Genomic DNA, 12,540 nt, shown 5'->3' on the forward strand with positions numbered 1-12,540 from the left:
CTATATTTGAGCCCCTACTCTCTCCCAGATCCTCTGCAGCTCGTGAGGAGAGGAGTCTAGGAAATATACCTGCAGTTTAGAGATATATCGATGGCCTGAAGGGAGGGAGGGAAAACTGGGCAGAGTTCCAGCACCCTGGATGAAGAAGGCAGCTGTTCTCCTCAGAGCTTGGTCCTTTGACTCAGCCTCAGATGTGGATATTGCTGAAGGACCTGTACTTGTCCTGCTTTTTGTAATTAGACCAGTGGAGACTTTTTTTTTTTAATCGTGAAGGTTTTTCTCCTTCCTTAAAGGAACGTGTTTTCCCAGCCCTCATGTCATATGTCTCAAATATCACATACTGAACTCTTACTGGTAAACACCAAGGTTATCTGTTAACCCTTCTCAGATGTCTCTCTACTTTCTTTCAGGTCCTTAAAGTAGTAAACTTCAGCTGCCCCCATCTCCTCACACCACCACCCCCTCACTTCTTCCCTTGCAATCTGGATAATTCTCCCATTACAACAAACTACTTCCTTGAAGGAACTTTAACCTTCCACAGCCCTCACCTCTGATTCCTGCAGCATTGGCATATTTGATGCCCTTTTTTGAGATTCTTGGTTTCCCACATTCAGCACTGTGCTGATTCAAATAGACCCACCTCTTAGATCACTGCAGGCTCCTCCTCCCCCTCCTGCTGGCCTAGGAGGGTATCCTGTTCCAGTCCTGGCTCCTTTGTTTCATGAATCTCTCTGCATCTCCAAAGCCACATCTCTGTTTGGGGAAACCTGGCAGATGACAACAGTGATAAAGAAGAAGTTCCAAATCCAAGTTCTTAGGCCCTAAGGAGGTGAGCGCTCCTTCAGAATCACCTTTTCTGCCCAGAAGATATGGCCATGAGAAATGGACGGTGGTCTGGGCTGGTCAGGAAAGGCTGTGGTTCGTGGGACAGTCTGCAGGCAAGCTATTGGGCTCCTGGGGGCATCTGTCATCTCCACAGAAGATATCTGCCTACCAGCCCTAAAACCTGGGCTTCTTCAGGGCCCTTCTGGATTTGTTGTTCCTCTCAACCAGAACTGAGCTATCCTGCGGTACCTAGGTACGTTTCCTGCCTTCTTGACTCTCCTCCCACCCCTTTGTTTTAAGAAATGGCAAGGATAATGAAATCGAAGCCAGGAATTCTGAAATCTAGCTCTGGATCTACCATCAGATGACTGACTCTATAAGCCTCAGTTTGTCATCAGTGATCTAAGAGGTGGGTCTATTTCATCTCTAAGACCCTTTAACTTGTTGGTAAGGAAGCCCTATCACCTTACCTACATTAGGAGTGGTAAGATATCAGGGCAGACCTCCTGCAGCTCTTGGCCAAAGGATGATGGAATTTCATGAAGGTCCTAAAGGGAGGAGACCATAAAGCAGGAAGAGGCTTTATGGTGGGGATGAGGGGCATAAAAGTTCTATGTGCACTTAGAAATCAAGAGAGTCTAAGGTTAACCCAGAGAAAAGCCTACCCTCAGCCTGGCCAGCAGCAGTACGCTGGTGGAAGCAGCGGGAACAGCTGAGAAAACACAATTACAATAACTTCTAAAGTTTCTAAGATAATCATTTATAAGAAGGAAACAGCCACACCCTCAGTGTCTCTGTGGGTAGAATCTGTGCCTAAGAATTTGATCCTGGATTATATTAAAGAACAACTGCAGTTCCAAAGCTTCTGCCAGCTCTCTCTATTTTTCATGATAAAGTCATAAAACAAACACCTCGTTTAGCTGAGCCAAAATTGAATTTCTGTCTATCCCAAAGCAGGACAAAACTTCATTTGGAATGGTGGGAGACTGCTCCACTGCTCAGATGAATTTGGAGTACAAAGTCCTCAGAAAGCTGGGTAGAACACAGAGGGAACAGTTCAAGTGACCTGCAGAAAAGAGAAGGTAGGTTCAGAGAGAAATTTTCTGGAGCAGGAATGTTAGATCAATAAAAAAAATATCTTGCAATAATAATGCCTGATGTTCAATTGTCATTTCCTTCCTTGAGCTGCAATTAACCTACATATCTTATTATTTTTCAAAATGTCTGTAATAGGCACCTATCTATTGTCAATGGAACTTGGGGGAAATGAATAAAAAAGGCTGGTTCCAGGGTAGAACAGGGTGAGCCTGTAAGACAAGACAGCAGCCAGGGAAGGGATGTTTATGGACAAGATATAGTGGAGACCTGGGAGTCAAGAGGAAGATATAGAAGAGAGAGAATTATTAGTGGCAACAGATCCCTGAGATGCAGAAATTGAAACCCGTGCTATCGAAGGAAGTTTTCGCCTTGACTAGGAAAAGGGCCGTCTCCTCCTGTAGCCTGGTCCCACGGTCCCAGCCTTTGGCACTCACAATCTGAACCCACTCCCATTTCTCTGCCTCCACACAGGACACCCCATCTGAGCGTTCCATTTTTCAGACTTTTTCACTATTATCACTGTCCGCCCAGCACCCCTTAATTAAAATATACTAAAAACATGCTGTCTGACATTTTCTTTTGTTCTCTGCATTACTGTTTCTTCTGAGGGTAGTTTTTTTTTTTTTCCTGACAATATATTTAATGGAGTCTTTTTTTGAATGCTTGGGGAGTTTTAACTGACTCTTTGCATTTAAGAACAAAGCCTGAAAAGCTAACTGCAAACTCTGTGTGTGAGAGTGGGGCTTATGAACTGATAGGCTTTGCTGTGAGGTGATTAGCTGAAAAACGGGCTTTTGCATTTGGCGCACAAGTGTCAGTACCTGACATCATTTCTTCGCAGAATGAAGCTTTACTTTTTTTTTTTTTTAGGGGTAAGAGTACATACCTGACACATGGGAGGCAGGACGAAAGAAAAGAGCTGTCATATACACTTAGCTCTGTCTTCTTGGGGTCAGCCCACCATCTCGCCAGCACCTTCTGCAACACTGCAGGTATCTCCAGCTTCCGAATCTGCCCAGGAATCTGTGGGGATACTTGTTCCTGCTCTCATATCTTCTGGAGGCATCTAGGTCCTAAATTCCTCTACAGTGTACGTTCCTCTACATCTCCATCATCTCCATCTCCCATCCACTGTTTTCTAGTCTTCAACTCTCTTTAGCAATATGTTGAAGTTTGTCCTCGGCTTTCTTATTTATCAAAATCAACTGTTTGATTTTGGCTTTAGCCCTGGTCTTTGAAAAGACATAATCCAAACACCTATTCAACACAATTTCTGTCCTCTCTGAGCCTATGTGTGATCAATGACCAGGTGACTAAGTCACCAGCATATCAAATGAAGCTAACCATGTTAGTAACATCAACAAGACTAGTCATTGAGATGTACCGTTAATATTTAAATATTCACTTTATGTAGCTGTAACTGGAGGTACAAAATTATTTTATGTACTTTATACAGAGAGTCCCCAAATTATGATGGTTCAACCTACGATTTTTCAACTTTACAATGGTGCAAAAGCATTCAATAGAAATCATACTTCAAGTTTTGAGTTTTGATCTTTTCCCAGGCTGGTAATAGATGGTATGATCCTGGGCATTGACAGTGAGATGATTTTGCCCAGCCGTAGCCTAATGCAAGTGTTCTGAGCACATGTAAGGTAGGCCAGGCTAAGCTATGATGTTTGGCAGGTTAAGTAAATTAAATGCATTTTCAACTTATAATATTTTCAACCCATTGCGAGTTGAAAAGAAGCTATATGTTAAAGTTCTCTCAGTTTATAAAAATATATATGTATATTTATTATTGAGAAAGCAAAATGCTACAATTAACAATTGTACCAGCTTTTATTTTATGTACAAAACAATTCAGAATTTTCAAAAAGTTAAACAAACAGGGAAATAGATTAACAGTTAATGTGACTATTAAGAGAAGATGCATTAGCTGGAGAATTTTATGAAGTAAAATGTGTCCTTTTAGAAACAACAAATATTTATAAGAATTCCAGTAATAATGCAAGACTAAATAATAGAAATTTACTTATAGTTCCAAATCTTGTAGAATTGTCTGGTGCACATACATTTGTAACATTAAATAAACAACTTATAGAAATTACATTTAAGTTTTAGTTAATTCCATTTAGGCCATGAGTCTTTCAAAAAATGTTCTATTTGTGAATTTGTCATGTGTGAAAATGAACAGGAAGTAGAATATATCAACTTTACCACTTAAAATTTTTACAAGAAAAAACTATAAATTCTGAACTGTAGCATGTATAATAAATCATCTTTTATTTGATCATAATAAAGAAAAAAATGTGAAAAAAGGAGAAATGTTTTTAGTAATCAAATATGTTGTTTCTAGTAATCAAACTTCTAAACAGAATTTTCAAAACTGCCTTAAGACAACACTGTAATTTTGAGTCAGTCTATCAAGGCCAAAAACGTAAATGAAATCTTGTCAAAATGATTGCTGCATACTGACAATATTTTCAATAGTTCAACATAAAAGATTTTTTGCAACTTGCCTAAGCTAAATGCAAAGTTTCTTCTAGAAAAACCAAGCACATCAGTGTAGTGAATTTTGGTCCCACTGGGCTGGAAATGTTACATACAAAGGTAGGAGGAGTTGCATTTGCTCAAACACCTGCTTTAACACTGAATAGCCTTCATTTCAATTTTTTTTATTATTATATTTTTATTTGGAAATATTTATATCAGGACAAGGAAACCACATTTTAAGAAACACTGGATGTCATTAGTTTGTATATCATTAGTTTATTACAAAAGAGAGGCATGGAAATTAATTGCATGATGAGATTTCAGAACTTGAGTAGAATGGGCAGCTTCACGTGATGCCATTTTTGACAGTGATTTATTTCAGTCTACATACTTTCCAAAAACGTCACCATTTCTAAATTAGAAATAATTCATGTTATCTAGAACTTCTTTGGTGTCTCCATATTTTGGAAGATTATCTTTCATGCTAACTTGAATCTCTCAATTCTTTCCTTTAGAGTCTGATCCAACAGCTACTACTTTTACTTGCAGTACTTTTCCTTGAGATTTTTCTAGAAGCATAATGCCTCCTTTGATTACGGTTTCTGCAGCGCTCCTTCCAACTGCCCCAAAGTCCTACCAGGACTCCAGCCATTGCAGTTCATACTCTGCTGTCGTGCCCTGGCCTCTAGTTGAGACCGAAGTCTGGCCCTCGGGACATATGAACTTTCATTTCCGTCTTAAGTCAACAAGGTGAATGAGCACAGGGCAAGGCAGCTCCTGATTCCCTTGTATTCAGGTAGATTAGATATAGAAGATTGACAGGAGGGGCCCGCTTCCTTCCTATTTACTGCTATGAACAGAACCTCTTATGCCTGTGGTTCCTAAATCATTTATCGCCTCCACTATGGTTGTCACATTGTTGGTGACAATTGCCTGACTATCTACTTCACTCATTTTCCGATATATAACTGTTTCTTCCGTCAGATTCACTGTGATTTTAGTCATGTGAGACATAGAATTCTCTTGGCAGGCAAGTAAAATAGAAGCAAAGTTAAACAATAATTAGCATTCACCCACCAAGTGGTCACACAGGATGTGTCTGGGTGTCTGCTACAAAATGCAGAATTAGCACATTGTAAAATAGCACAGAGAAAAATATAATTCAGGAGCTTTGGGGGATGGAGTGATGGTGCAGCTTAGCAGGACCAAAATTCAATAGCTGTTTGCAGAGAAAAATAGTTAGCATCCTAGAGTATGCTGAAGAGGCCACATGCCAAAGAAGACACCAAACTGATATGCATGGAGAGGCAAGTATCTTTTATCTGATATCTGTTGTAGAAAGCCTTCTATACTTCTGTCCAGTGTAGATGCTAAAATTAGAGAACATGCAATGGAAGTCGAGATCTAGACGGCAATTCGAAGATTTTTTTTTAACTTTCAAAACCAATAGCATCAATCTATTGCCACATTTCCAGATGAGAATTCATGGACACATTTTTTTAGAAAATAAACTATCAAATGCCTGCTTTTCCCCAAGGGGAGGAAGGGGAAGAGAGAGAGATGAGGGAAGGAAGAAAGATAGATAGATGATAGATAGTAGATAGACGAGAGATGATAGATAGATAGATAGATAGATAGATAGATAGATAGATAGATAGATAGATAGATAGATGATAGATAATGAGGGCAGTAATATAGTTTGTTTCTGAAAATATTTAAGCATTCTTTTCAGAAAGCAATTTTATTGGTTTTCTTCAATAAAATTGCATCATCACTATCAATCAAGTTTTAATGTGCAGGAATCAAAGAAGAGATAACTCTAGGCAGTTACTATTAGGTGAGAAAAACTTGGCAGCTTAGTGATGGCATCAAAATCAGCAACACCTACGCTGGTACAACAAACCAAAGCACCGTTAGTACCACTATTGCTAAAATCTTGCTGCTCACCTCACCTGGCCACCGCATCTCAGTTACAAGCCAGCAATGTCATTAGTATCGCCAGCCTGCAGTATGATGACCTCAGGTACTCTCTACAGTTGACAGTGTTAAGAAATTGTGTTTCTGCACAATAGTGTCAAACTTCTAATATTTGACTACTAACACTTTTTTCATAACAAAATTGAAATAATAGTTAAAATTCGATAAAGCTTAAGATTTGTTTTTGGACCCCACAAATTCAATCGGTGATGATGATGTTTGATGTTGGCCTCGGCTTTGGGTACATATTGATTTGAACATTCACCCGTTTGGCACCTGTATGTGCTGCACCTCCATTTTCCTTTTTGTAGACTTTTACTTTTTAAAATTCCTTTGCTGTAATCTTAGTGGGATTTTGCAAAGGAGCAAAAATAACCACACATGATTATTTGAGTATACTACGCTTTTGAATCTCATCAATTTCCTGGAGAGTATGATCATAATAATAGTTGACACATATATGTTCTAGAAATTCTTCCACATGCTTTATGTATAACAACTTTTATTTGCTCAGATGAGAACTTGCCCACTCTCAACTAGGAAGCGGCAAAGCCAGGACTCAAATAAAATATTTTGGCTCTGGATTTGATGCTTTTAACTTTTAGGTAAAACTGCTTCCTAAATGGCTCTTTTTTTTTTTATCATACTCTATTTTTCCATAAAATGCATGTAATTATTTACATATTTATCTTGTTACATATATTTTATTGCTTTGTTGATTATAAAAGTAATCCATATTTTTTAAATGTCAAGTGTAAAATGTAAACATGTAAAAAATATAAGCAAATGCAAACAAAAGAAGTAAATAATGACAATAATCTAATTCCAATACACAAGCATTTTCTTCTGGTTCATTAACATAAGGTGTTATATTAGGATGAATGTCCTCCTCAAGAAAAATAGTGACCATTTGCTCTCTGCTGTAACTCCAGTACCTACACATATTTGGCACTCAATAAACACCTCTTACATTAGTTAATAAGTAGTTCTAAATTGAGATAACATGGTATTTATAGATTTGTATTTTCCTTAAGGTAGTATTTATAGATTTGTATTTCCCTTTATTCGCCTATTTCATATGATAAACTATTCCCCATGTTACTAAATATTTTCCTGGAACATTTCATGTCTGCTATCACGGAGTCATTTATTTAACTATTTCTCTCTTGTTAAAGAGTTAATTTTTCCCTAAAATCTCAATTTTATAGACATTCAAAGAACCACCTTGAGCATAAATTTGTCTGCATATCTATGTCTGATTATTTCCCCAGAATAGATTCTGAAATGAGGAATTACAAGATCAATGAGTATGAATATTTTTAAAATAGTATGATTTAGTAGTTTATAATGTAATAATAGTTACAACTAACATTAATTGAGCACTTACTCTGTTTCAGATCTTAAACTAAAAATTTCACCCACATTGTCTCTTTGAGCTATTAATAACCCTAAAATGTTAGTACAATTGTTATTCCCATTTTACAGATAAGAAAACCCGAGAGAGAGAGAGAGAGAGTAACTTTCCTGAAGTCACACAATTAATAAATGGTGGGTGCAGAGCTGAAAACAAGCAAGACAACCCCAGGGCCTAACTCCATTCTCAAAAGTGAAGGTTTGGAAATAAGTTTGCTTGGTTTGTAGCTCACGCCCATCACTTACTAGCTGTGGAATCTATGCAAGTTGGTTAACTTTTTTGGCTTTGTTTTGCTGTAAAATGAAGTTAACCATACTACCTTCCGTAGTGGGTATTAAATGAGATCACGTAAATAAAACTCTTACTAGTGCTGATACATAAGAAAAGCTCAACATAAATTAGCTACCCAATTGCTATCTTCTTACTTATAAAAAACTGAATATACCTTACATATTTTCGATAAAACCCTTACAAATTACATTCCCACCAGTGGTGTTACTGACAGATTTATGTAGCTGCAGATTATACTGGGTTCCAACAGTGCCAAGAAAAATAACACACCAATGAAATGACCTACATATAATAGACCCACTTCCTGTTGCTTGCATGTTATAATGGTGTTATTTTAGATCTCCCCCACTAAGCTTCCTTTCTATTTTTTTGCCACAGTATTCATTTTGGAAAGAGAAATGTAAATAAGCGAAGTGGAGAATTGGCAGAATGATTTTGGTAAATCAAACTCTGAAAATAATTTGATATGAAATTTTTATTTAATGAGGGCAAAACAGATTTTTGAAGTTATCAATAATTTCATCATTATTTTATGATTTTTTTTCATTACATACAAGATGCTAGAGGAAGAGAAAGGAGAAATAACTAGTACTCACAAGACTCCCTGCTCTTTGAGTCACTAATAACATAGAGGCATCTAATTGAAACAGGTTAATATTTCATTCAATTTTACTCATATTCTGCAACACCATTTTTAGGTACTACTTGAGGAGAGGCAGGGACTAGAGGGTGCTCTAAATTCTATGTCTTGACCTCAGTGATAGTTATATGGAAGCTTGCTATGAAATAATTTTATGTTTTGTGCATTTTTTTGCATGTGTGTTATTCTTTATTTTTAAAAAAATGTTTAAAAAACTCAATTCTTGAAGAAATAGGGGAGAGATATGGAGCTTCCAGAAGCAGACAGACAGAGGTCCTGGAAGTTGTCCCAAGCCCTGTGCCAGCAGCGTTTAGCATGCTCCGTGGGAGCAATCTTGCAGGCAATTTGAGCGTAGATAGTTCTTGGCATACAACCTCTACAACTGTTTCCCTGACTCTCCTAGTTCTATGAGCTACTAAATATCCTTTAATAAATACTCTTCCTGCTCTAACTAGCTAGAGAATGCTCTTGGTTGGCGACTAAGAACTCTGACTGAAACAAAGAGATTCAGGTTCTTTTCAGGCCAGTCCTGGACTTGATGCTGAAAACGCTGTCCTCAGGGCAGCAGAATGCTGGCTTTGGTGGTACCTCCAGACTCCATTCCACAATCAGAGCACACAGAGTTGACACTATACAGAGCATGCTCTGCCTCTTTCAGTTGATTATTATTACCTTCTCTGAAAGTCATAAATTTTTCTACATTAATTTCTACTATTTTTTCTTCCCCCACTGCTTCCCAGAAAATACATGTGGACAGACACCACCACCACCGCCACCACTATCATTGCAACCTGGAAACCCAAGAATGTGTAAAACTCATGTTATACTAATGGATCACTAGAAGGTAAGCTTCACGGGCAGAGGTGTTTGTCTATTTTGTTCAGTGCTTCATCACAGCATTCAGAATGGTGCCTGGCACATATTAGGTACCCAATAAATACCTGTGATATGAAGGAACACCCTGCTCTAAAATGCATACATTTATTCATTTGTCTAACAAAGAACAAATGTTATAGAGACCGACATGCTCATGAAGGCAGTGGCCTGGGTGTTGGGAATGTCAAGGGGATTAAAGCACAACTCTGCCCATGAGCAATTCAAAATGAGCTGCTTATTCCAGAAATATCGCTAACAACCCTCTATGAGGTGACGCCTCCTACTTGGATCGCCCCGTAAATGGAGATGTGGGGCAGGGCAGGTAGGAGGTTGTTTATTAAGAAGCAATGCCTTCCCTCCGCTGATCTCAGTTTCTGGAGGGAGGCAGTACCAGTGCAGAGCGGCAGATGAGATACTTAGGTATGGGCCCACGTCTTTGTCCAGGCTAGTGCGGTGACTCAGTGGTTGTGAACCAACTTTCACCAAGAATAAGGTAATACCAGCGTGCCGGACAGCAATCAGATTTTAACACTCTCCAAAGGCTTTTCTTCAGACTTAGAATTAAGCCCACACTCCTCGTCCCTACACGATCCAGCCTTGCCTGCCTCCAGCACACCAAGCTTGTCTCCACCTTTGGTCCTTTCTCTTGGTCTTTTCCTCATCTAGGAATAATCTCCCCACTGAACTGGTTCTCAATGGTTCCTTTTCATCATTGTAATTTAAATGTCATCTCCTCAAACGGGCCTCCCTTGGCCACCCCTTTCTACTTTTTTTTCTCATTACCTTGTTCAGTATGTAGAAATATAGGGCATATCCATATCTGACTTATTTCTTGTGTTTAACATTCGTCCTTCATCCTTCTTGCCCTTCCTTGTCCCCCTCTCTTTTCCCTCCTTTCCTTTCTTATCTCTCTTTGTTTGTTTGTTTGTTTGTTTGTTTGTTTTGGTCTGTCTTCTCCACAGATTCTTAGCTCCATGAAAGCAGGAACTTGTCTATCTGATTCACCATGTCTCCCCAATGTCTGAAACAATGCTTCACATGCATGAGATACACAATGCACATTTGCTTAAAGAATACATTAATCTAGACCTTTAAAAGATGTGGCTGACATCACTCCCTTCCAGGGTAAACTATTATATGCCATATTTGGGCCAAAATTTCACAATTCCAGAGAAATCCTGTATAATGTAAAAATTGAACTTCCTGAGAAAAGTGCTGTTGGCATTGTGATCTGGGATATCACTGGCTGAAGGAATGTGAAAACAGGAAGTGGCCCAAACAAGATAACAGCTAAAGTTCGAGTTAGTGTATCTGGATGATCAAGAAGACAGTTGACGTTACATTGTCCAGAATATCAAATTTATCCGTTGTTAACGTCAAAAAAGAAAAAAAAACAAAAGCAGTTCAATGACTTTCATACACAGCTCAGGAAACGATTATCCAAACAAACAAACAAACATGCATCCCTTCCTAAGGATGAGCACATATTACTGCACTCAACCTTTGTAACAGGCCTATGAAGAGATCCTATTACTACTCCTATTTTTCAGATGAAGAAACTGCACTTATTGCTTTACTGATTTTTAGAAATTTTTTTTTTATTATTTTGGTTCACAGCACAACAGCATGGAAAAAAATTCCCAGCCACTCCAAGGCAGGAAGATGATGACTCTGTTCCCAACTCTGCAACCCACCAGCTGTGACAGATTGTAAATAATGAGATTATAGATGAGAAAGACCACGAGCAATAAAAAGGGTCTATTTGGCTCAAGATATTTTTTAGCAAAATGGTCAGAATATTAAAAAGCTCCTGGTACTTTCCTGGTTGATTTTAGAAGATCAGCCTAATCAAACTTAGTAAGAGAGAGGAAAACAGTCTGAGATACTTACCTAATGATGTAAGGAACAGTTAGTGATTATCTGGCAGAAAAATAGCCCGTATCAGGAAATTTTTCAGATACCTTCTGGAACACATAATGTTTTCTACGTGCCACAGGTGGATTTGCTGTGACTAATGAAGCTAAAGCTCCAGGGCCCCTCTCTGACAAAGGCACCTTTCAAGGCTCTGTACCTAATTTTGTATATTTTCTATATTTTACTTTAAGAAAGGCTCAAAGTTACACACGCTTCAGGCCCCACAAAATCTGGTCAGTTCATGCCCCATGTGGGAAGAAGAGCTAAAAATTAAATTACTCTGAGAAAGCTAACAGAAAATTAACCCTGCAGATGGACAGTGCCTTCATATCTCAGATCTGCTTCACTATCTGTGCTCATCTTTAGGGTTAGGTGGTATTGGTAGGTTGGTTGGTGTGTTTATTTATCAAGCATAGCACAAAAATGAAAATTCAAGTAAATTTTTGTTAGTCACTTAATATGTTTTAGAAACTAACTTATGAGGCTATCAAAATGGGTTTCGATAGGATAAAAATGATACTGTATTTTCATTTTAGATATGAAAGCAATGAACTTGAGCATGCTGTCAGTCTCAGTTAATACCCCAGATTTTGTGGTTTGAATTGGCTCTCACATGAAAAAAAAATTCCAACCCTTCTTTATTTTGTGACTTGCAATAAATAATAGAGAAGACCTAGAAAAAATACTATTGTACTGTTAAAGTTATTCTAACTGAGTCCATTTTGCATAGACTTTTTAAAACATTAACTCATGTTCACGCCTAGTTATAAAAACAGTGAGTAGAGAGCATTCGCTTTCGAATTGTTCCCATAATGATGTGTACAACATTGGATGGGACACACGTGTGTGACAGAACCTTGCCAGTCAGATTAGTAGAACCAACAGGGTAAATGGTACATCCAGAGAGTTATTACACCCTTCGAATTCTGAGCATTAATAACTTTAAAGTTTATATTTTCTGAAATCTTATGAAGTCAGAGAGCAATCAGAGCTTTGTTCCCTGAGCAGT

General features: G+C 38.2%; 1 long non-coding RNA gene across 1 annotated transcript; it reads left to right on the forward strand.

Moving 5' to 3' along the window:
* Positions 1-666: 666 nt before the first annotated feature.
* On the forward strand, positions 667-12,158 carry LOC107498116. Its single transcript, XR_001593941.2, has 6 exons — positions 667-829; positions 1,126-1,234; positions 1,783-1,907; positions 2,794-2,915; positions 9,482-9,585; positions 11,235-12,158. It is a non-coding gene; the product is annotated as an uncharacterized LOC107498116 (long non-coding RNA).
* The last annotated feature ends 382 nt before the right edge of the window (positions 12,159-12,540 follow it).

The sequence above is a fragment of the Rousettus aegyptiacus genome, unplaced genomic scaffold (assembly GCF_014176215.1).
Source record: "Rousettus aegyptiacus isolate mRouAeg1 unplaced genomic scaffold, mRouAeg1.p scaffold_m13_p_3, whole genome shotgun sequence".
NCBI classification, from domain to species: Eukaryota; Metazoa; Chordata; class Mammalia; order Chiroptera; family Pteropodidae; genus Rousettus; species Rousettus aegyptiacus.